At 40.5% G+C, this 25,062-nt stretch overlaps 1 protein-coding gene across 1 annotated transcript in view; it reads left to right on the top strand.

The window, feature by feature from the left end:
* The first annotated feature begins 8,887 nt into the window (after nucleotides 1–8,887).
* The window catches only part of LOC102997649 (V-type proton ATPase subunit B, brain isoform-like), a 57,366-nt gene continuing 41,191 nt past the window's right edge, over nucleotides 8,888–25,062 (top strand). Inside the window, 3 exon segments of the mRNA XM_057547839.1 lie at nucleotides 8,888–8,904; nucleotides 9,354–9,472; nucleotides 11,999–12,186. The gene's annotated coding sequence lies outside the window, so the exon portion shown is untranslated.

Below are 25,062 nucleotides of genomic sequence, written 5' to 3'. Positions count from 1 at the left end.
CTCTCTTTTTTTTTTAATTGGCCCTACCACGTGGCTTACAGGATCTTAGTTCCCCAACCAGGGATCCAACCCGTGCCCCCTACAGTGGAAGCTCAGAGTCTTTTTTTTTTTTTTTAATATTTATTTATTTATTTTGCTGCATCGGGTCTTAGTTGCGGCACACGGGATCTTTGTTGTGGCACGTGGGATCTTTCGTTGCGGTGCACGGGCTCTCTAGTTGTGGCGCATGGGCTCTAGAGCGTGCATGGGCTTAGTTGCCCCCGCATGTGGGATCTTAGTTCCTCGACCAGGTATCCAACCCATGCCCCCTGCATTGGAAGGCGGATTCTTAACGATTGGACCACCAGGGAAGTCTCCAAGTCCTTCCTTCTCATAGCAGCCTAAAACACAGTTTGACTTGCCACTCTTCCATTCACAGTTCTCAAGTGACTTCTCACTGTTTTTGCCCTTCTGACTTCCAAGAGTTGGTCTAAGCCTGTCTCCAGCTCCTTTCTCTATGTTCTGATTAAGGCAACTTACTCATCATCTTTTTCATACTTCTGAATCTTTGCCCAAGTGGATCTTTCTCTCCCTGAAATGCTTCAGCCGTTTGCTTAGAGGATAACTACTCATCCTTCAGGAGTTGATCAGTAGTTACTTCTGAACCCCTTGGCTCCAACTGAGTTGGTCATTCTCTCCTTTGTCATTCATTATTTGGTGTGTTTTATTTGATGGTCTGAATTTGTCTCTAGCTCCCCAGGGTGAGTGTTCTTGAGTGCAAGCACTGGGTCTCATTTAGCTCTCTGTCTCCTCCACAGGGCCTGGCAGGCTAGGCACTAATTGCATGTTGACTGACCAGATACTCTTCTAGGTCTGGAATGAGGCTTCAAGGACCAAGGAACTGTGGAGGTGAGTGGAGGAAGAGCCAGGCCTGCTCAGGAGAGTATCCCTCAAAGGAGAGAGGGGTGTACTTTTCAGCACTCACTGCGTTTCTGTTAAGTAGACAAGAAGGGACAATCCACAGCCCTTACCAGCAGGAAACTCCTCCCTAGTTGGGGGTGTGAGACTTTTTTTTTTTTTTTTTTTTGACTTTTTTTACAGTATATTGAAATATAAGCGATTTTGTTAATCAAGTGGAGGTTGATGTAGGTGGGGGTACCAAACTCAGGGGCAGAAATGTACAGCAAATTGAATGCAACTGGCTGATAGACAAATCAATAGACAAATAAACCACTTTTATTTGATTTCAACTTTGGTGTAACAACATAGTTATATAAGCATGTTTGATATGAGAACTTAAATAAAATTCAAAAAATTAAAAGTAGAAAATAAAAAATATTTTAATCATTAAATTATTAAATTTTTCTTTTCTGTTCATTCCTCCTTTGGAACCTGACATCTTTTCTTTTGTCCCAAGAGGTAAGTGTCAGATCTTCTGCCTCTTGCAGAATATAGGACAGACTATATAGCCTTGACTATCAACTAGGAGCTATATTTAGTTTTAGTCTTTCCTGATGGAAAACAACTGTTCACATGAAGTTTCCTCCAAACATGGAGGGAATCTTTGCTTGATGGTTTTTATTTTTAGAATAACTGTGAATTGATATATTTGAGAATTGTGGAATGCCAATCTTGCCATATTTATTTTTCAGTATCATACAGTACTGTTCTGTTTGTTGCTTTTTATTCATTTTTTTTTATTGCTAATAATATTAATTAGAAAAATGATGTTAATCTCTAGTCAATTTTGAAGTAAGGGAACTTTTATTGGATTTCAGTCTTTATCTCTACAATTTGGGGGATGTACTCTAGATAGAACATTCAGTTCTGGAAATTGATTTCTCTGTAGATAAGTGGACAAGAGAATGTCTTGCCAAATGTGATTCTCAAAGACACTGTGTCACTAGAAATAAATGAGTTGACTCATAGATTGGTGTAACTATTTGTGGAAGCCCTTGGAGGGCAATTCTCACAGTTGAAATGGGTAGGATGCCAACCTTAAACCCTAGTCTTTGTTCTCATCTTTACTGATAAGCTGGGGTAGGAATTTCCCTTTGAGTAACATAAGTAATATATTTCTTTCAGCAGTTCAAAAAATCTCTTGAGCAGCTTATCACCTCACCCCCACATGTATGCATGTGTTACCATATTGTGTGTACCTCCAGGTTCCTCAAGCAGATTCTTCAGCTGTCTGCAAGCCAAGTCACGAATGGGTTTTCGGTTCATTACTATTTTATAGTTTTTGGTGCTAAACTCTGTTTAGCATACAGTCATTCTTTGGGATGGTATCCTTGACCTATGTTCATATAAAAAACACTGGGTTTATGTTTCTGGAACTGGGACAACTGCAACAGCATTCCAGGAGCATCGTCACATGCACGTGTCATTTCTAATGTTGTACCTGTCATGGGTACTAGGCCCCAAAACTCTCCAGGCCCATAGGAACTCTTACGGACACGGTAAATGAACATGGTTAACCAGTCATATGTTTTTAATATGTACTCTATAATTCTAATTTAAAACACTGCAAGTTACTTCTTTAAAATGCTTCATGACCTTTTAAATTCTGCCATCTCTTTAACACACTATGTGTTAGCTTTTTGGTTAAAAGAAAAATTGCAAATATTTGCTTTTGTTTAAGGTACAAATATTTTTTTTTGTTTGTGTACAGTAGATTTTTTTGCTGTTAATTGCTATCTGAAAGGTTTTGGTGCCATGGTGTTTTATCACTTGCATCCTTGTATTTCAGAGGCTTGTATTTCTCATACTTTACTCATGTGCACACTTTAACCATGTTGACAGTCTGCCCTTTTTTTGGTCAAATCACTTGGTTTTATTTCTTCTGAATATTGGTCATGGTTCCTACTTATGGTTTGATGTATAATGGCCTTAAATATGTAGAAATAGACTTCACTTCCACAAAGAAATGTTATCCCCCCTTTTTCTTAAACCACATTATCTTCTTAGTCTAGCTTTTATTTTCACACTGTTTAGGTTGAGATATGGGTACAAGAAATTTCCCTTTCCGATTATTTCAACTAAAAGAAAATCAACAACATAAGAGTGATGATGTGAGGCAGCTGATACTCAGCCTCTTAGTCCAAGAGATAAACGGGATGGTGAAGGCCACGGTGGAGCTGAAAGCTCATTCTTTTTTTTTTTTTTTTTTCGGCTGTGCCATGCGGCTTGCAGGATCCTAGCTCCCCGACCAGGGATAGAACCCAGGCCCTCAGCAGTGAAAGCGCAGAGTCCTAACCACTGGACCACCAGGGAATTCCCTGAAAGCTCATTCTTATCTGAAGAGTACCATTCTGTGTGGCCCCAGATAAATTTTTCCAGGTGAGAATTTGATTTCAGTATAGTTAGATCTTCTTCTTTTACCTAATTAGTATGTGAAATCTCTCGATTTTTAAGTATTGGCAGCTAGTTCACATAGGCCAATCCTATGCAGGCCAGACAAGGTAATCTGGATGCCCGTTCTGCCTGCAGGCTGTGAGTATGCTACTTCTGGTAGAAGGAACAGGGTTTCAGAGGGTACAGGAAAACCCATATCCAACATAAGCACTGGATCCTTCACAGTGTGTTAGAAGGTCACTGGTGCCTAGTACAGAGCCTGACACATAGGTGCTCAGTGAGTGTACAGGCTTTGAATGGAGAGAAACTCTTTGCGTTGTACTTATTGGGACCATGGGCTGTGAGCTACTTATTTCCCACCCAGCCTCATTTTTCTCCTCTGTGAGATATGACTGGAGTCCTCTGATGCTGTATCAACTCTGGTGACTGTAAATTTTGAAAGCCTTTGTCCATGGGGCCTCCCTAATCCTCTCCCAGATGTTCACTCTCCTTGTGTTTTACTCCCATGGCACCATAGGCTGCCCCTTCTGAAACTTAGCATTTCTTTCCAGAATTTTAGTTTTACTTATCCTCCTAACCACCAGCTGCGAGTACTCATAGGGCAAGGACCATGTCTCACTTACTTTGGGGTCCACAGACTAGGTGGGGATTCAGTATTCTCCATAGTGTGGATGAGCTAATGTTTTATCTTCAACAACCTTATAAGCGAGTTGCTATCATAGAATTCACAGTAGTTATTGATACATACAAGTTAAGGATGCAGACTCTTGGAAAATGGTGGATTAATGACTTCTGAAAATTTTCTCCTCCGTAAAAGCAATGAGAAAACTGGCATAAATTGTCAAAATCAACTTTTACAGAACTCTGGAAATTAACCAGAGACTTACAGTAGTCTGGGAAATGTTTATTCAAGAAAAAAATGGCTTATTCTCAGTAAGAGCAGCAAGTGTTCACTTGCCCTGTTCCCATAACAACCTTCCAGCTTTGTGTTAGCCTTGAATACCAACAGTTCACAATCAATCACAGTGAAAGCAGGAGCCGCAGTCACTGGAAGGGTAAGAATGGGATGAGAGATTCTTCAAAGCCTTATTCCCAGAGAATTGTCATTGTTCGACCTGTCTGGTGTTTCCTGGAAGAGCTCACGTGTAAGCTGTCTTTATTTTACATTGCTTGGAGTTCACCCAATGTGAAAAACCTTTACCTTGGGGCATTTGTCAAAACAACTAAAGAGAATTGATTAACTTTTTAATTAGTCTTTAATCAGAGTTGATGAATGATAGTTAAGGAAACAATAGGCTAACCAAAGAGTTTAAAAGGAAAAGCTGGGAATGTGATGTCCTTAGGGGTTTTGGAAAGCTCCAACACATTCCTAGGAATCTAGAAGGCCAAGTGCTTGTGCAGGGCTGTGTGCTAACTCAGGGAAGATATAAAAGGGCTCTAAACTTTTACCTCTGGTTAACCTTGAGGTTCTGTGGAAGCAGGAAGTGAAGACTAAGGCAGAGAAGTCAACTGCCTGGCTGAGTGTTGCACACACGCCCCAACCTGCACATAGAGCCTTTGGCAATGACTAGGAAACTTAGTGGTTCCAGAAATTTAGGAAACCTCTGTCCTCTCATTACTGCACATTAATTTAACTGAGCAGAGACATAAGTGGCCCTACATAACAAAGAATACAGACTTTCAGAGTTACTTCAGAAACTTTTCAGAGTTACTTCACTAAACAAACAAAAAATAATAACGGCAATAATAACAACCCGGGGGTGGGGTGGAATCAGATTTCCAGAGTTCTACATTATGTTATTTAAAATGTTCAGTTTTCAACAGAAGTTATGTCATGCAAAGAAAGTGTCGCTAATATGCAGGAAACAAAGCAAACAATAAAGACTGTCCCCAAGGAAGCCCAGGCATCAGACCTACTAGACAAAGACTTTAAATCAACTATTTTAGTATGTGCAAAGAACTAGAGGAAACCACGTGAAAAGAACTAAAGGGAAGTATGAGAAGAGTGTCTCATTTAATAGAGAATATTAATAAAGAGAAAGTATAAAAAAAATAAACAGAAATTATGGAGTAGGAAAGTACAATATCAAATTGAAAATTCAAGAGCAGATTTGAGCAGGCAGAAGAAAGAATCAGTAAACTGGAATATAGGTCAGTTGAGATTATCCAGTCTGAGGAATGCAATGAAGCTAAAGATGAAGAAAAATGAATAGTGCCTAAGAGACCTGTGGGACACCATCAAGCATGCAAGCAACAGATAATAGGGAGTTCCAGATGAGAGGAGAAAGAAAGTAGAAAGTACTTAAAGATATGGCTGAAAACTTCCCAAATTTGATGAAAAATGTTAATTTACACATCCAGAAGCTCAGTGAGCTGCAAGTAGGATAAAGTCAAAAGAGTTCCATGTCGAGACACATTATAATCCAACTTGAAAGCCAAAGACAGAATCTTGAAAGCATCAAGAGAGAATCAACTCATCATGTATGGGACAACCCCAATGAGGTTAACGGTTGATTTTTCATAAAAAACCATGGAGCCCAAAAAGGAGTGGGCTGATATATTGAAGGTGTGGGAAGAAAAAGATTGTCATCAAGAATTCTATATCCTTTGCTGTGAAAAGCTTTGAAGTTTCATTAGGTCCCATTTGTTTATTTTTGTTTTTATTTCCATTACTCTAGGAGGTGGATCAAAAAAGATCTTGCTGTGATTTATGTCAAAGAGTGTTCTTCCTATGTTTTCCTCTAAGAGTTTTATAGTGTCCAGTCTTACATTTAGGTCTTGAATCCATTTTGAGTTTATTTTTGTGTATGGTGTTAGGGAGTATTCTAATTTCCTTCTTTTACATGTAGCTGTCCAGTTTTCCTAGCATCACTTATTGAAGAGACTGTCTTTTCTCCATTGTATATCTTTGCCTCCTTTGTCATAGATTAGTTGTCCATAGGTGCATGGGTTTATCTCTGGGCTTTCTATCTTGTTCCATTGATCTATGTTTCTGTTTTTGTGCCAGTACCATATTGTCTTGATTACTGTAGCTTTATAGTATAGTCTGAAGTCAGGGAGTCTGATTCCTCCAGCTCTGTTTCTTTTTTTTTTTTTGCACAGCAAAGGAAACCAAAAACAAGATGAAAAGGCAACCCTCAGAATGGGAGAAAATATTTGCAAACGAATCAACGGACAAAGGATTAATCTCCAAAATATATAAACAGCTCATTCAGCTCAATATTAAAGAAACAAACAACCCAATCGAAAAATGGGCAGAAGACCTAAATAGACATTTCTCCAAAGAAGACATACAGATGGCCAAGAAGCACATGAAAAGCTGCTCAACATCACTAATTATTAGAGAAATGCAAATCAAAACTACAATGAGGTATCACCTCACACCAGTTAGAATGGGCATCATCAGAAAATCTACAAACAACAAATGCTGGAGAGGGTGTGGAGAAAAGGGAACCCTCTTGCACTGTTGGTGGGAATGTAAATTGATGCAGCCACTATGGGGAACAATATGGAGGTTCCTTAAAAAACTAAAAATAGAATTACCATATGATCCAGCAATCCCACTACTGGGCATATACCCAGAGAAAACCGTAATTCAAAAAGACACATGCACCCCAATGTGCATTGCAGCACTATTTACAATAGCCAGGTCATGGAACCAACCTAAATGCCCATCAACAGACAAGTGGATAAAGAAGTTGTGGTACATATATACAATGGAATATTACTCAGCCATAAAAAGGAACGAAACTGAGTCATTTGTTGAGACGTGGATGGATCTAGAGACTGTCATACAGAGTGAAGTAAGTCAGAAAGATAAAAACAAATATCGTATATTAACGCATGTATGTGGAACCTAGAAAAATGGTACAGATGAATGGGTTTGCAGGGCAGAAGTTGAGACACAGATGTAGAGAACAAACGTATGGACACCAAGGGGGGAAAACCGCTGTGGGGTGGGGATGGTGGTGTGCTGAATTGGGCGATTGGGATTGACATGTATACATTGATGTGTATAAAATTGATGACTGATTATAAATAAATAAATAAATAAATAAATAATTGTATATCTAGCAAAATGAAGGAGAAAATTAAGACATTCCCAGGTTAACAAAAGCTCTGAGAATTTGTTGCTAGTAGACTTGCCGTACAAAAAATACTAAAGAGAGTCTTTCAGATTGATATGAAAGGACATTAGACAGGAACTTGAATCCACTTGAAGAAGTAGCATCAGTAAAGTAACCATATGGGTGTATATAAAAGGCAACATAAATGAATTCTTTTGTTTGTAACTCCTTTTTTCCTATGTGATTTAAAGGACAACTGCATAAAACAATAATTGTGACTCTCCATTGGGTACATAATGTATGAAGATGTAATCTGTATGACAATAACAGCATGAGTGAGCGGGGCATAAAATGGAGCTACACAGGAGCTAAGTTTTTTGATACTATTAAGTTGCTATTAATCAAAACTAGATTGTCATAAATTAAGATTTTTATCCAGTAACCCCCAAGGCAACCACTAAGAACTAAAAGAATATACAGTTGAAGAAATGACAAAGCAATAGGACACAAGAAAATACTTAATACAAAAGAAGGCAGTAACAGAGGAATAGAAGGAAAAATGCATAGAAATAAGCAAAATGACATATGTAAATCCTATCTTATCAGTAGTTGTATTAAATATATATGGATTAAATACTCCAATGAAAAGGCAGAGATTGGCAGAAGGGATTAAAAATATCCAAGTATATGCTGTCTACAATAGACACACTTTATATTCAAAGATACAGGTTGAAAATAATAGAATGGAAACATATACCATGCAAACAGCAACCAAGAGAGAGCTAGAATGACTATGCTAATATCAGACAAAACAGACTTTAAGACAAAAAGTGTTACTAGGGACAAAGAGGGGTATTTTATAATAATAAACAGATCAATCCATCAAGAAGATCTAAAAATTATAAATGTATATGGACCTAATAACAAAGCAACAAAATGCATGAAGGGCTGACAAAATTGAAGGGAGAAATAGACAGTTCAACAATAGTTGGCAGCTTCAAAAAAATGCAGACCCTTGAGTTCCAGTTGCATGACCAAGGCTGCATGACCCTGGGTTAGTTGTTTAACCTCTCTCTCATGTCTAAAATGGAGATGAGGACCGACCTTATGGGGTTGTTATATAGATTGACTGGAAACACAAAAAGCACCTATTCCTGACATGTGGTGAGCACTCGTTCAGTGTCATATCATTATCCCCATTTAACGGTGGAGGAAACTGAGGCCTACATAGGCAAAGTGAGTTGTCCAAGCTAGTAGATGGTGAAGCTGGGAATCAAAGCTAGGCCTATTGATGCCAAAACACTCCTGTTCTGCCTGGGACTGTGGGTCTTTGTTTCAGGCAGCTGTGTCTGAGACGCTGGTTCTCCTGTAAAGCCTCCCAGACGACCCTGGGCACACAGACATGGAAACAGCACTATCTCTGCTGATCCGAGCTGGAGTTCCGAATGGAATCTGGGTGGCCAGAGAAGGACTTTTATCTGCAAAGCCATTGCTGGGCACAAAGGTATGGGGTGGGGAAGGTGGTAACTCTGTGCATTCCCACTCTTTCCCTGGTCAGATCTCTAGGGATTTGGTTTTTCAGCCAATTAGTTGGAAAATGCCACATAATGAGGACATACCCTGCTATGTTCTATACCTGTGTTTTCATTTGATCCTCACAGAGATCATTACATCTATTTCAGGGTAGAAAGAAACAGAAACTAAGAGATAAGGATGTTGTAACTGTTGTTCACAGTAACATGGCTGGTGGGTGGTAGGCAGTCCTGGGCATGATACCCAAATTGTAAGTCTGAAGTCCCAGCTCTTTCTGTCCACCACTGTCCCCAGAATCAGCACCTGTCATGCTCCTGAGAGAGAAGAGGAATGACTTGCCTGCCTCCCCTTCACCAAGTTGACTGTTCACATGCCAGGCATCCATGTGTGTGCTTAAGGCAAGTCTGTGTTCTCTTTCAGGAGAGACAGATGAGCTGGCCTACATCTCAACCAAAGAGTACTGGTTTGATGGGCGGGAGAAGTCCGTGGTGTGCACCGTGTCGTCAGATGGCTCCGTGTGTGCCTGGGATCTGCAAGAGGTGAGCTGTCCAGGAGGGGGCCAGGATGAGAAGGGACCAGATGCTGCTATGTCCTCAGTCTTAGCGAGGCCCTTTGCCTTTATTCTCTTTAACCATCACAGCCAACTTGTGAGGTGAGGAGTGGGAGCCCCATTGTACAGATGAGAAATCTGAGCTGCAGGAGGCTCAGTCGCTGTGCCAGGTCACACTTCAGACTTGAGTCTGATTGATCGCAAATGCCCTTGACTCTCTGCTCTCCTGCCTCAGGGAGATGGGCATTTTTGCAGTGCCTGATGGAGGCTGTTTATGCAAGGGGATGACAGCTGCCATGCCCAGTTCTGTGATGTCCACATTGGAGCCAATGCCAGCCTCTGGGTGGTTTTGCCCAGATAATGCAGCTTTTACTCACCCCACTTGCAAACTTAAGTGTTAAAACCTCGATAACTTGATTAGTATTTTGGACTTGGTTGGTACTAATTGTTAAAAAGCTTTCCTATCCATTTTCATATTCTCTGATTGCTCTTTTTTGTTGTTTAAAGGATACAGTTATTTGCATCATATGTCTTTCCTCCATGGTCTGTTTTTCATTTGTTTATCATGTTTTTTTTTCTCTTCCACGTGCTTTATTTTCCTCATAGACAGTGATGTTTGACATTATAATTTCGAGTGAAGGTCTCTGGTGACTGATGGGTGCAGGTGTCTGGTTTCTGTTTCATTGCAGTTGTGTTGCCCTGAAAGAGACCCACCTTAGGCTGTGGACATGAGACCACACAGGCTTAGATGAGGGGCTCTTGGGCAGGAAGAAGACCTGAAGGCTGGGAGGTTCCATAGTTGCCAAAACAAAAAGGTCTTGACTTGAACATAAAGAGCTTTGGTGCTGGGGTGGCAGACCTTTTCTGTAAAGGGCCAGAGAGCAAATATTTTAGGCTTTGTAGACCACATGGTCCTGTTGCAACTACTTAACTATGTGGCTGAAATGCAGAAGCAGCTGTAGACAACAAGTAAACAAAAGGGGAGTGGCTGTGTTCCAATAAAACGGTACTTATGGACACTCACATGTAAGTTTCTTGTTTTTTTCATGTGTCATGAAATATTCTTTGATTTTTTTTTTTTAACGAAAATACAAAAATGGTTAGTGGGCTGGGTTTGGCTGCAGGCTGTGGTTTGTTGAACTCTAGTGTGGTCCGTTGGTCACAGTGTGGGACTGTTAGACAGGGCTAGACCCCTCTGCACCCATTCTGCCTGGCTTGCCAACCTTAATCCTCTTTGTGAACACATCTCCAATCTTATTTTATTTTTAGAAAGCTCAATCATTTTGTTGGAGTCATGCAGTATGTAGCCTGTTTCTGTGCTCTGTTCCCCTGGTTGCTACTTTCTATTCTGAAATGGGAAGGGGAGTTTCACTGCTTCTTTGCCCACTTCCATACTACTAGCCACTGGTGAATAATGTGTATTCTCCGAGACCTAGTTGACATGACACAGTCACCAGTGCCGAGTTCCTACTAGTAATAGTCTTGTTAGCTGTTTAAGCAACAGAAATCAACTGTTGATTTGTTGATGTGAGGGGGAAGAAAGAAAGGAATGGAAGAATACTGGGATATCATGATTGGAAAAAGATCATGCTAACATGATAACACCTGATAGAAAAAGAACCGTAATAACTCCAAATTGGAAAGAAACCCCATGTGGCAACTCTGAGAAACTCGGAAAGAGCAATTAGAGGATTGGTTCTCTGACGCCCTGTCCTAATGTGCCGTGGGCCTGCTGGACCCGGGCTCTTTACCTCGCTGTTCTAGCTTTCAGAATCCTGGGAGAGACCATGTATCTGGGAATCAGCCCATCTCGGACCAGTCATTTTCCTCTGTGCTAATGGCCGTGACAGGGCATGGGCCTTCACCAGGCCTGGCCCGCGGTGGCACTGCTGGGTACACCACTGGGAAGGGCATGTTCTGAGCAGGGCAGTTGCAGATATGCAACAGAAACTGTTTACAACCACAAGGCTGAATTAGCTTATCTGTAAACCTGGGTTCCTTGGGGACCAAGTGAGACGTTCCACGTGGAAGTTCACTTTATGCAGCCCTGCAAAGCCCAGGTCCTGAGTACAGCCCAGGTCCCCAGCACAGCCTAGGTCCCAAGCACAGCCCAGATCCCGGGCAGGGTGGGTAGTGTTGGGTCCTGCCGCCCTGCCCAGCCTTCTTCAGTTGAGCCATAGGTAACCACTGGGAGTGCTTCAGACATCCTGTGCCCAGTGCACATGAAGGACCCCACCCTCAATCCCCCTGCAATGGCGCCAACCCCAGGCAGTCTCAACACCCACGCTCAGCCACTGCTCTCCTCCAGGACACACCTGTCTCCTCTATGGTGGAACATTGCTTCTGTGTTGTGTTCCCTACCATGCTGTGCAGCCTGTGAGGATGGGGATCATATCCTTTACAGCTACATGTCCCCAGTGTGCACTGGGTGATGGTCGAATGAATGAAAATAATAAGTGTTTAGGAAATAAATGGGCCCTATGTGAGTTGTTACATTAATTTTGTTGTTGCCTAGGGCACGGAGATCTGTCGAGCCCTCTACAGCCTGCAGCTCTGGTGAATTTGGTGACTTACCCTCGGCTGCAACTGGTTGTCACCGTGGACGAGCGGGGACTGATCAAAGTATGGAAAGCAGAGAACGGGTGTGAGCAAGCCTCCTGCCTGCCTACATACTGTGACTTTCCAGAAGGCCCCCTCCTGCTGGTGAGTGACCCAGCTCTCAGGAACCTCTGCTGTTTCCCAGGGTCTGTGGACCTGGCACCAGACCACTGTGCCAGGTGGCACTTCAAGCCAGGCCCTCCACATGGCAGACCAAGTGACCACATAATTCTGCTCGGTCCCCCAAGCTCCTCCTTGCCTGCCATGTGGAGGGCAGACTCCTCATCCCCCTTCGGCTCTAGTGTGCCACAGCCTGTTCCTTGGCCCCATCTCTGCAGCCTCTCACCCTTTCAGAGTGAGGTCCAGCCCTGTGGGCTGCCTGTGTTTTCTTGTCCACGGGCCCCTGCTTTCCTGTCTCCTGGTCCTACTCATAGTCTTTCTTCCCCTTGCAGTTCCTTCTCACTACTGCATTCTCACCCTTCTTTCCCCCTTTTCAAGTCTCCACGAGGGCCCAACTCAAAGGAAAACTGAGGCATGTTCGACAGAATGCAAGCATTTGCCTCAGATGATGAAGGCCTTCTGCTGCCAGGACATTTGTTTTAGAGGTGATTCTTGGGCATTGGGAGGGAGCATTTGGCCAGAGAGAAATGGCAAAAGTGGGTGTTAGCTGGCAGATTGAGGAAGTAGCTCTCACCTGGGGGCAGTATCCTCCTCCTGGAGGGAAGGAGGTCTTTGAAAGTGTGGGCAAACTGGCATCCCAAATATCAAGATGAGCAGACATCCAGGAACAGTTTCATATGTAAACAGAACTAACTCTGTAAAAGAACTAAGCTCGTAAACAAAAAAAGTAAAACCTGATGAAACAGATTTCACATAAACAACTCTAGTTGTTTAAAGAAGACTTTGGAATAAGTGTAATTAACATCTCCAGAGCAATTTGAGAATATATTGTTTAGATGAAGAGGATGCCACTAAGTTTCTCTCCTGGGAATGGTAGAGCACATGATTCACACATACTTGTCAGTGAAGGACAATTAGAAATATTAGAATATATATCAAGTCAGAGAGCTAAAAAGAGCAAACGGTTTCTAGGCCAAGATTCAGAAGATGGCAGAAATCAAAGTGCTGAGCCTAACAATGGGGCTGCTTTTGCCCTGGAGATGTTTACTACAAAGCTAAGGGGCTGAGCAGAGCTTAATAGCCAAGTAGACAAAAGTTGGACTGCAGGGCCACCAAGGAATGGAGCCCTGTGAATCCTCTTACGTTGGGTGGGTTATCAAGTTTCAACCTAAGAGTGAGGGTGGTCTGAAAGTAAACAGTCCCTGAACTGGCTGCAGCTGCCCAGTTACTGGCTGGGAGTAAATGAAAATCCTTTCTGGAGAAGGTTAACAACTCCCAAGGCCTCTCTTTTCAAATACAGTGTTCAGCACTCACTTAGAGATAAGTAGGCACATGAGGTAAGATGATATGAACTACCCAAGGCAATCTACAGATTCAGTGCAATCCCTATCAAACTACCATTGGCATTTTTCACAGAACTAGAGCAAAGTTTTTTTAAAATTACATGGAAACACAAAAGACCCCGAATAGCCAAAGCAATCTTGAGAAAGAAAAATGGAGCTGGAGGAATCAGACTCCCTGACTGCAGACTATACTACAAAGCTACAGTAATCAAAACAGTATGGTACTGGCACAAAAACAGAAATACATATCAATGGAATAAGTTAGAAAGCCCAGAAATAAACTCACGCTCCTATGGTCAATTAATCTATGACAAGGGAGGAAAGAATACACAGTGGAGAAAAAGCAGTCTCTTTGATGTGTGGTGCTGGGAAAACTGGACAGCTACATGTAAAAGAATGAAATTAGAACATTCTCTAACACCATACACAAAAATAAACTGGAAATGGATCAAAGACCTAAATGTAAGGCCAGACACTATAAAACTCTTAGAGAAAAACATAGGCAGAACATTCTTTGACATAGACTGAAGCAATATCGTTTTTGATCCACCTCCTAGAGTAATGAAAATAAAAACAAAAATAAACAAATGTGACCTAATTAAACTTAAAAGCTTCTGGACAGCAAAGGAAACCATCAACAAAACAAAACGATACCCATAGAATGGGAGAAAATATTTGCAGATAATGCAACTGACAAGGGGTTAATCTCCAAAATATACAAACAGCTCATGGAGCTCTATGTCAAAAAAACAAACAACCCAATCAAAAAATGGGCAGAAGATCTAAACAGACAGTTCTCCAAAGAAGATATACAGATAGCCAAAAAGCATATGAAAAGATGCTCAGCATCACTAATTATCAGAGAAATGCAAATCAAAACTACAATGAGGTATCACCTTGCACCTGTCAGAATGGCCATCATCAAAAAGTCTACAAACAGTAAGTGCTAGAGAGGGTGTGGAGAAAAGGGAACCCTCCTACACTGTTGGTGGGAATGTAAATTGGTACAACCACTATGGAGAACAATATGGAGGTTCCTTAAAAAACTTAAAATAGAGCTACCATATGATCCACCAATCCCGCTCCTGGGCATATAGCTGTAGAAAACCATAATCCGAAAGGATACATATGCCCCTGTGTTCATTGCAGCACTATTTACAATGGCCAGGACATGGAAGCAACCTAAATGTCCATCAACAGAGGAATGGATAAAGAAGATGTGGTACATATATACAATGGAATATTACTCAGCCATAAAAAAAGAATGAAATAATGCCATTTGCAGCAAAATGGATGCTAAAACCTAAAGATTATCATACTAAGTCAAGTAAGTCAGACAAAGACAAATATCATATGATATCACTCATATGTGGAATCTAATTAAAAAAAAAAAGATACAAATGAACCCATTTACAAAACAGAAGCAGACTTAATAGATATCAAAAACAAACTTATGGTTACCTAAGGGGAAACGTGGTGGGGAGGGATAAATCAGGAGCTTGGGACGAATACATACACTACTATATATAAGATAGATAACAATGACCTACTGTATAGCACAGGGAACTCTACCCAATATTCTGTGATAACCTGTATGAGAAAAGAATGTAAAAAAGAATGAATATATGTATATGTATAACTGAATCACTTTGCTGTACAGCTGAAACTAACACAATGTTGTAAGTCAACTATACTCCATAAAAAAGAAAAAAAGATAACATGAATTAGAACCTGCAGGATAAACAGCTGACAATGTCAGTAGAGCCCCAGGGGATTTGGATATTGTAGTTAATAGACACAAACACTAGCACACCTGTGGTTGCCCTGCTCAAGGAGATAAATTTCAACAGAGAACTTAAAGCCGTGAAAAATGACATACAGATTTGGAAAAGAACCAAATAGAAAGAAATTCTGGAGTAGCAAAACTGAATAACAAACGTTAGGACTCAGTGGATGAATTTAATAGCAGAGTGGACAGTTGAATCCCACAAAAGTCTGGGGTGGGTGGGGGGAGCTTGTGGGCCACTGGCAGTGTTCTTAACTTCGGTGGTGACATGAATATTTACTTTGTAAAAATGTACTGGGCTCTTATGTTTATGTCTTGTGCAATTTTCTATGTGTATTATATACATCAATTAAGAAGTTAAGAGTATGAAAGAATTAGTGAACTGGAAGATAAAAGTAATTATCTACAATGGAATGGGGAGACGAGGAGTGGTAAATGTGGAAGAGAGGCTGAGAGATGGAGACCAGTGCTTCTCAGACTTGAATGGGATGTGACTCACCTGTGGATCTTGTTTAAATGAAGATTCTGATTCAGTGGATCCCTGGGGATGCCTGAGATGCTGAGTTTTTAGAAGCTTCTTGAGAATATTGATGCTATCAGGTCATAGACCACACTTTGAATGGCGAGGCCATAAAGGATCCATGAAAAAATTTTAGTATTTGTTTATTTTATATCCTAGGAGTAGGTGAGGCAGGGGCGCATAGGAAACATTTGAAGAGATGACGGTAGATATTTTTCCAAAATAGACTAAGGACAGTACTCCATGGAATCAAGAAGGCCCTGCAAACCCCAAGCAGGGTAAATAAAAGTAAATCTGCATATAGACCCATCAGAGTGAACTGAGATAACTGAAGGCTAAGAAAAATGTATTTAATAGCAGCGAGAGGAAGTAAAATGACCTTCGGTGTAATACTAATGAGACTTCTTCAGGCAGAGGGAAAATGATCACAGACGAAATGTCAGAGAAGCAGGAAAGATCGATGAGCAGCAACAGTGGTAAATATGAGGAAATCTAAATATTGACTGTATAAAACAGCAACAACAATGCCTTGTGGACTTTAAACTATATGTAGAAATAAAATGCATGACTTTAGCATTTAGGGTAGGGGAGGTTTATGAGGAACTAAAAGGTCTAAGCTCCTTGAATTGTTGGAGAAGATTAAATGTACCAATTAGCAGTATACTTTATAAGGCAGGCTGCAAATAGTAATCTCTCGTCTAACTCCTAGAAGAATAGTATACAGCATATAGCTTCTAAATCATAAGAGGAAGATGAATGTGTTTTGTGGTTGCACCATAGGGAGCAGGATCAACCTGACCCAAAATGTGGCTTGGTTATTGTTGACTGAAAAAAAAAAATGCACAACCTAAAAGTTGAGAGTTATGTTTTATTGGGTGGACTTTCTGAGGACTTCAGGCCCGGGACATGGCATCTCAGATGACATTGCAAAAACTGTTCCGAAGAGGCAAGGGTGGGGAGCCAGGATATATAGGAGATTCTCAACAAAAGACCAGGTAGTCAGAACATCAAAAGATTACTGTTAATAAAAGAAAACCAGATTTCTCATGTTATGGAATTTAGCACTTTTCTATGTTGGGGAAGATGCAAGAGCCTGGGCTCACTGAAATCATTCCTTTGATATGCACCTTAAATATCTGGGGCCAGTATCCTGTGTTTTCTCATCCTGAGTTTCCTCAGGGTGCACTCGCAGAACCGGGGGGTGCGGCAGTGGCTGAGGGTTTGGCAGTGAGCAGCCTGTTTGTCTACATCCTGGGTTCCCTTAGGGCTCACCCTCCGGTGGCTGTAATGTGATGGCTTGATGGCTGCAACATCCTTTGTTTACTGATATGGCAGGCAACATTTTAGTTCTCATTATCAAGACTGATGATGCCACACATGCAGCGAGTGGGAGTGAAAAGGTCCATTTTTCACATAATGAGACTTTGCTGGGAGAGCAGAGTGGGCTCCCAGGAGGCAGCTCTGGAAATGGCTTGAGGAAGCAGGGAGGAGTTACTGACTCTGGCTTTCCCTGTGGTTTGGGAGGTGGAGTTCTTACCCTGGGCCAGGGTTTACTGGTGTGAATTCTCTGCAGGTGCCCCTTTCTTATCAGCTTGCCCTGGGGTAAGAGAGGGGGGTGGTCCTTAAAGGCTATCAGCTGTCAAACATCAAAAATGGAGTAAGTTATTATGATGCATTTCGGATGTTTGATGACTGACAGGTGCATGTTTCATTTCCCCGAACCTGAACTTGTATAAGTAGGCCATATGGTCCTCTGTGAGGCCTGCGTTCTAAATTGGCAGATGAAGGGAAGTTCTCTTGAATGACTTGCTCAAGAGCTTGGTGTTGTGTGTTTTTAAAGTAAAATGAGAGTCTTGGTCACTGTTGGTAATGTCTGGGTCTCCAAAGGGGATAGGAGTGCCTGCTATGTGCAGACATGTGTGACTATCATTTATATTTGGGGTGTTTGGGGGGCAAGAGGTCCTGAGGTCTTCCTCCCAAACGGGAAAGCTTGGATGAGAATTTAGTTTCTGCTTTGGCTGGCCACATGGCCATGCCACTGGCAATGGCCAAAGAGTGTAAACATGCTGGTTGTTTGCTGGGGCATCAAGGGCTAAGGTGACTGAGATGACAGCCTGAAGGTCAACCATTTGTGTGGACTGTTGTGTCTGTCCTTTATCAGGGACACCCGGTAAGGTACGGGCAGCAGCAGTGCTCTGGTGGGCCGTGTGGCATGGGACAGTGGCAGTGCTGTCTATACCACGAGAGAATCCCCTTTCTTGTCTACTCAGAGGGTGGCCTGCTCTAGTGTCATTGCCTGTGGCAAGGGTCTGAGGACAACAGGAAGCTACTTCCTCCTGCACCAGATGGCCAGGCCTGCCTTCATCCTGAAGATGTCATTTCTGTCTTAGCAAGGAGGCTCCAGTGGCTGTGCGGAGCCTGCAGGATGCTACCTCCACGTCCCAAGGCATAATACGTACCTGGGAACAGAGAGCCACCTGTGATCTGAACCCGAACCTGTGATCACCTCTGTCACCGCTAGCGCCCAGATGTGGCCTGCAGCTTTCACTTTGATGGTGCGTTGTGTGGGGCTGAGGTCGGTAGGTTTTGTATCAGAAGCACTGATTTTCTTGAGGTTGCCCTGTCGGAGGATGGGGCAGGATCAACCCCCTACACAAAATTTGGCTCAGATTTGGAGACTGCTGACTTTACACATGCACCAGTGGGGTACGGAAAAGGGTATCCCCCCAAAATTCAGGTCTACCCAGAGCCTCAGAATGTGACCTTTGGAAATGGTGCTGCTGCGATGTATGTATGTATGTATGTATGTATGTATGTATGTATGTATTTATTTATTTATTTATTTAACATCTTTATTGGAGTATAATTGCTTTACAATGGTGTGTTAGTTTCTGCTTTATAACAAAGTGAATCAGCTATACATACATATATACCCCCATATCTCCTCCCTCTTGCATCTCCCTGCCACCCTCCCTATTCTGCGACGTGTTTAGTTAAGGATCTCAAGATGAAATCATCCTGGATTTAGTCTGGGCCCTTAATCTAACGGTATCTTGCTAAGAAGAGGAGAGGGCACAGAGACACACACAGAGAAGCCATGTGCAGATGCCGCAGACATTGGAGTGTGCTGTTACACGCCAAGGAAAGCCCTAGAACCTTCAGAGGAAGCAGAGCCCTGCTGGTACCTTGACTTTGGGCCTCTAGCCTCCAGAACTGTGAGGGAGTAAATTTTTGTTTTTTTAAGCCACCCTGTTTTGTTACTTCAGCTCTAGGAAATTAATACAAGACTCATCTAAAACAGAACACTTAAGGAGGATGGAATTAAAAGGATGGGAAAATGACAGGCGTTGGAGATGCCAACCAGAAGCAAGCTCACACAGCTGGTAATGTTAGACGAGAAGACCAGAAGATAAAAGTTTTTACTAGATCTTAGGGGTCATTTCAAAATAATAATTTGATCAGCCTCCCAGAAAGATACAGCGAGGCTAATTTTGAATGCACTTTAAAGTATGGCCTAAAATATATATGGAACAAAAATGTGTGGAATTTCAAGGAGAAATGGTTAAAGTTACAAGCATCACGAGAAATTTCTGTTACCTGGCTAAAGAGAGATGATCTGGGCGGGCCCACTTTAATTCCATGAGTGCTTCAAAGGCAGAGAGTTTTCTCTGACTGGTCACAGAAGAGGAAGTCAGAGACTCACGGGTGCGGGGGCCTCACGTGCTGGCTGCCAGGCTGTCGGTGGGCCTGAGAACAAGAATAGTCTCTGCCACCAGCCAGCAGGCAGGGAAACCTTAGTTCTGTAGCCACAATGTCCTGGACTGCCAACAACCTGAATGGGGCCCCAATGAGAGCCCAGCACCTTGACGCCTTGGCTTAGCTTTGTGTGACTTCGTCTCACGGGTTATTGGGAAGATGATCTACATATAGGTCTGTGGCTCATTTCAAGTTAAATTATATTTGTGTGCATGGTCAGTGTCAGGGTTCATTTTTATTTACAAATGGGTATCCAGAATTTGTAGGAAAGACCATCCTTTCTTCATCAAATTATATCATCACCTTCATTTGTCAAAATATCAAATGACTGTATGTGTTATATGTGTTATATGTTGAACATGTGGGTCAGTCTCCACTGATCTGTTTGTCTGTCCTCATGACAGTAACACAGGGTCTTGTTTCCCGCAGATTACAGTTAAGTCGTGACCTCCAGCATTTTCTTTTTTGGAAAATATATCCATTTCCATAAAATTTGTCAAGTCAGCTTGGAAATTTCTACAAAACTGCTTACTGGGATTTTGATTACTTTGAATCTATAGATTGATTTGGGGATAACTGACATCTTAATGTTTAGTCTTCTAAGCCATGAACATGGCATATATGACCCCATTTATATAGGCCTTCATTTATTTCTCTCAACAAAGTTTTGTAGATTTAAGTGAACAGGGCTTGCACATATTTTGTTAAAATTATTCGTAAGTATTTTTATACTATTTAAATGTTATTTTAAAATTTGATTTTCCAATATTTTCATTGCTAGTATACAGCATATATAGAAATACATAAATAATTGTATGATCAAGCCACCCAAGATGGCTCTTCTCTTGCTCGCTGTACAACCCCTGCCCGACCAGTCCTCCTTCATCTACACACTACTCACATCACCAAGCTTCCCTCCTAATACATACTTGCCCCCGGCCCCAGCTAGTGATTGTTCTAATCTTTAGATCAGAGCACCTCCACCGTGATAGCTTATCAAAGGGACGGTGAGGGACGTGCCCCTGCTTGTTTCCCTGGTAACCGATGAGCCAACCTGATGTCAATTCCCCCTATAACCGGTAACCTCCCCGAGCCCTGGGAGCAAAGACTACTACCATGTCCTGCCCGCTGTCTGCCGCACACCGTGGAGTGTTGCTCCAGGACATGTAAGCTCCTCCATCCATTAAACCATTGATGTCTATGTCGCTGACTCCAGGCTCTTTCTTCGGTGTCGAGGCTGGGCAAGTGCAGGGCTTGCAGGCCTGTAGGGTGCAACGCAACAGTAATACATAGGGGAATGTATAGTTTTGTATTTACAGAAAAAATTCTGTGCATACTATATGTAGCATACATAGAAATCATTTGTGTATAAATATAAATAGAAATGCATTCGATTTTTGTATATTGACCCATATTCAACTGCCTTGCTAAATTTACATATTAATTCTTTTTTTATGTGTGTGTGTGTGTTTTGAGCACTTAGAGTAAATCTAATTTCTTGTTTTTTTAAACATCTTTATTGGAGCATAATTACAAGGTGTTAGTTTCTGCTGTATAACAAAGTGAATCAGTTATATGTATACATATATCCCCATTTCCCCTCCCTCTTGCATCTCCCTCCCACCCTCCCCATCCCACCGCTCTAGGTGGTCACAAAGCACCGAGCTGATCTCCCCGTGTGATCCAGCTGCTTCCCACTAGCTATCTGTTTTATATTAGGTAGTGTATATATGTCCATGCCACTCTCTCACTTCGTCCCAGCTTACCCTTCCCCCTCCCCACGTCCTCAAGTCCATTCTCTACATCTGCGTCTTTATTCCTGTCCTGCCCCTAGGTTCTTCAGAACCTATTTTTTTTTTTTTTAGATTCCATATATATGTATTACCATATGGTATTTGTTTTTCTCTTTCTTACTTCACTCTGTATGACAGACTCTAGGTCCATCCACCTCACTACAAATAACTCAGTTTTGTTTCTTTTTATGGCTGAGTAATATTCCATTGTATATATGTGCCACATCTTCTTTATCCATTCATCTGTTGATGGACACTTAGGTTGCTTCCATGTCCTGGCTATTGTAAATAAAGCTGCAATGAACATTGTGGTACATGACTCTTTTTGAATTATGGTTTTCTCAGGGTATATGCCCAGTAGTGGGATTGCTGGGTCGTATGGTAGTTCTATTTTTAGTTTTTTAAGGAACCTTCATACTGTTCTCCATAGTGGCTGTATCAATTTACATTCCCACCAACAGTGCAAGAGTGTTCCCTTTTCTCCACGCCCTCTCCAGCATTTATTGTTTGTAGACTTTTTGATGATGGCCATTGTGACCAGTGTGAGATGATATCTCATTGTAGTTTTGATTTGCATTTCTCTAATAATTAATGATGTTGAGCATTCTTTCATGTGTTTGTTGGCAATCTGTGTATCTTCTTTGGAGAAATGTCTATTTAGGTCTTCTGACCATTCTTGGATTGGGTTGTTTGTTTTTTTGATATTGAGCTGCATGAGCTGCTTATAAATTTTGGAGATTAATCAATCCTTTGTCAGTTGCTTCATTTGAAAATATTTTCTCCCATTCTGAGGGTTGTCTTTTCATCTTGTTTATGGCTTCCTTTGCTGTGCAAAAGCTTTTAAGTTTCATTAGGTCCCATTTGTTTATTTTTGTTTTTATTTCCATTTCTCTAGGAGGTGGGTAAAAAAGGATCTTGCTGTGATGTATGTCATGGAGTGTTCTGCCTATGTTTTCCTCTAAGAGTTTCATAATATCTGGCCTTACATTTAGGTCTTTAATCCATTTTGAGTTTATTTTCATGTATGGTGTTAGGGAGCATTCTAATTTCATTCTTTTACATGTAGCTGTCCAGTTTTCACAGCACCACTTATTGAAGAGGCTGTCTTTCCTCCACTGTATATTCTTGCCTCCTTTATCAAAGATAAGGTGACCATATGTGTGTGGGTTTATCTCTGGGCTTTCTATCCTGTTCCATTGATCTATGTTTCCGTTTTTCTGCCAGTACCATACTGTCTTGATTATTGTAGCTTTGTAGTATAGTCTGAAGTCAGGGAGCTTGATTCCTCCAGCTCCGTTTTTCTTTCTCAAGATTGCTTTGGCTATTCAGGGTCTTTTGTGTTTCCATATGAATTGTGAGATTTTTTTTGTTCTAGTTCTGTGAAAAATGACAGTGGTAGTTTGATAGGGATTGCATTGACTCTGTAGATTGCTTTGGGTAGTAGAGTCATTTTCACAATTTTGATCCTTCCAGTCCAAGAACATGATATATCTAGAGTAATATAATTATATATATATATATATATATGTATTTTATATATATAATATATTAGAGTTAGATATATTTATAAATATATTATATATTATAATTATGTTATTTATATAATAAATATAAAATAAATACATTTATATTATAATTATATATTTATAAATATATATTATATAATATATATTTTTTATATATATAAAAATATATATACTTTGTGGTATAAAATTGGTTAAATCAGTCAGAAAATAACTACCCATGAGGAATAGATTTATAATTGAACTACATTAAAATGTAAAAGTTCTGTACATTAAAACACTATTTAAAAGTTGAAAGATAAAGTAATGAGTGTCAGAGAATATTTTCTAAAGATATAAACAATAAAGGATTAAAATGTATATAGATATATATATTTTTAAATTTAAACATATAATTTTAAATCTCTTTGATTCAATAGGAAGGCAGGCAACATATAGAAAATAGGTGGTGCTTCATAATAGAGAAAATAAAAATGGCCAAAAAGATATGAAAATTTACTTAAAATCATTATTATTCAAGGAAGTGCATATTAAACTATGCTGAGCTACCACTCTATCCCCTCAGACTGGCAAACATTAAAAACCTTTAGAGTTATGAGTGTTGTTGAGGATATGTCACAACAAGAACTCATTCAGCACTGGACGCAGTGCATATTAATCCGTCCCTTTGGAAAACAAGTTGTTATTAAATGGTAAAGTGGTGATATTCCTATCACCACCCCTAGGAATATATAACTTTGAGAAGCTCATGCGCACATGAACCATTACAGTATGAACAAGATTGTTCATAAAAGCAAGCATAGTAGTCCCAAATTAGAAACAACCCAAGTATTCATAAATAGTAAAATGGATAAATATGCTGCAGTAGAGTCATACAATGGAAATATTCTACAGAAATGCAAGTAAACAAACTAGAGCTCCATACAACAACATTGATGAATCTTACAAAAGGTTGAACAGAAGAAGGCATAAAAAACTAAATCTATGATTCCATAGATTCCATTTATATGCAACTCAGAAATAAGCAAAACTAACTTGTATTGTTTAGAGATGTAAACATAGGAGATAAAATCATAAAGCAAAGCAGAGAAATGATCACTATGACAATCAAGATTGTGATTGCACATAAACTGGAGCAAGAGGGTTTTGATCATGAAAGAACACTCATATTCTTTTAGGGGACCTGCAATTTTTAATTTCTTAAGCTGGGTAGTAATTACATTAGTGTTTGCTTTATAATACTTTGTTAAATTGTACATCTATGTTTTGTTTGCTTTTGCACATACATTGTGTTTAACAATACAAAATTTTAAATTATATATTACTTATATGTTGTAAAAAGATTTACCACAAAATTCAACAGTTTAAGTAGGCAAATACTTATTATCTCACATATTTTCTGAAGGCCAGGCCTTTGTGAGTATCTTAGCCGGGTGGCCTTGGGGTCAAGCCATTGGCCAGGGCTGTAGTCATATGGCTTGACTGGGGCCGGAGGATCCACTTCCATGAAAGTTCACACACATGTCTGTTGGTTGGGGGCCTCAGCTCCTTACCATGTGGGCCACTTCACAGGGCTGCTTGAGTTTCCTTACCACATGACAGCTGACTTCCTCCAGAGTGAATGATTCAAGAGAGAAAGAGAAGAGGGCAATGCCTTTCATAACCTACTATCAGAAGTCAAACACTGTCACTTTGCCACATTCTATTCATTAAAAGGAAGTCATTAAAGTCCAGTCCATGATGAAGATAGAGGAATTAAACTCCATCTTTTCAAGGGAATGATGTCAGAGTATTTGTGGACATATTTTAAATCACCATAAATTTTATCAGAAGTCTACTATAAACAAATTCAATGTAGAGTACCTATATTAGGAAAAGTATTTGCAACATATAGGAAAGCAAAATGACTTTATCTATTATAAATGAGGATAGGAACTCAATATACACACTGAAAAAAGACATGAAAAATTCTAATGAGCATATAAGAGGAAAATATAAACATTGCTAGTGAAAATGAAAATCTGAGTTTTTACAGCTTTTCTGGAAGAAATGTCACATATATTGTATATTAGTGTGGAGACTTAAACCACTTAATATACGAAGAATGTATTTCTTTAAAAGGGAATAAAGACACAGACCT

The sequence above is a fragment of the Balaenoptera acutorostrata genome, chromosome 6 (genome assembly GCF_949987535.1).
Source record: "Balaenoptera acutorostrata chromosome 6, mBalAcu1.1, whole genome shotgun sequence".
NCBI classification, from domain to species: Eukaryota; Metazoa; Chordata; class Mammalia; order Artiodactyla; family Balaenopteridae; genus Balaenoptera; species Balaenoptera acutorostrata.
The sequence above is the reverse complement of the archived record's forward strand: the minus strand, read 5'-3'. Positions and strand labels throughout refer to the sequence as shown.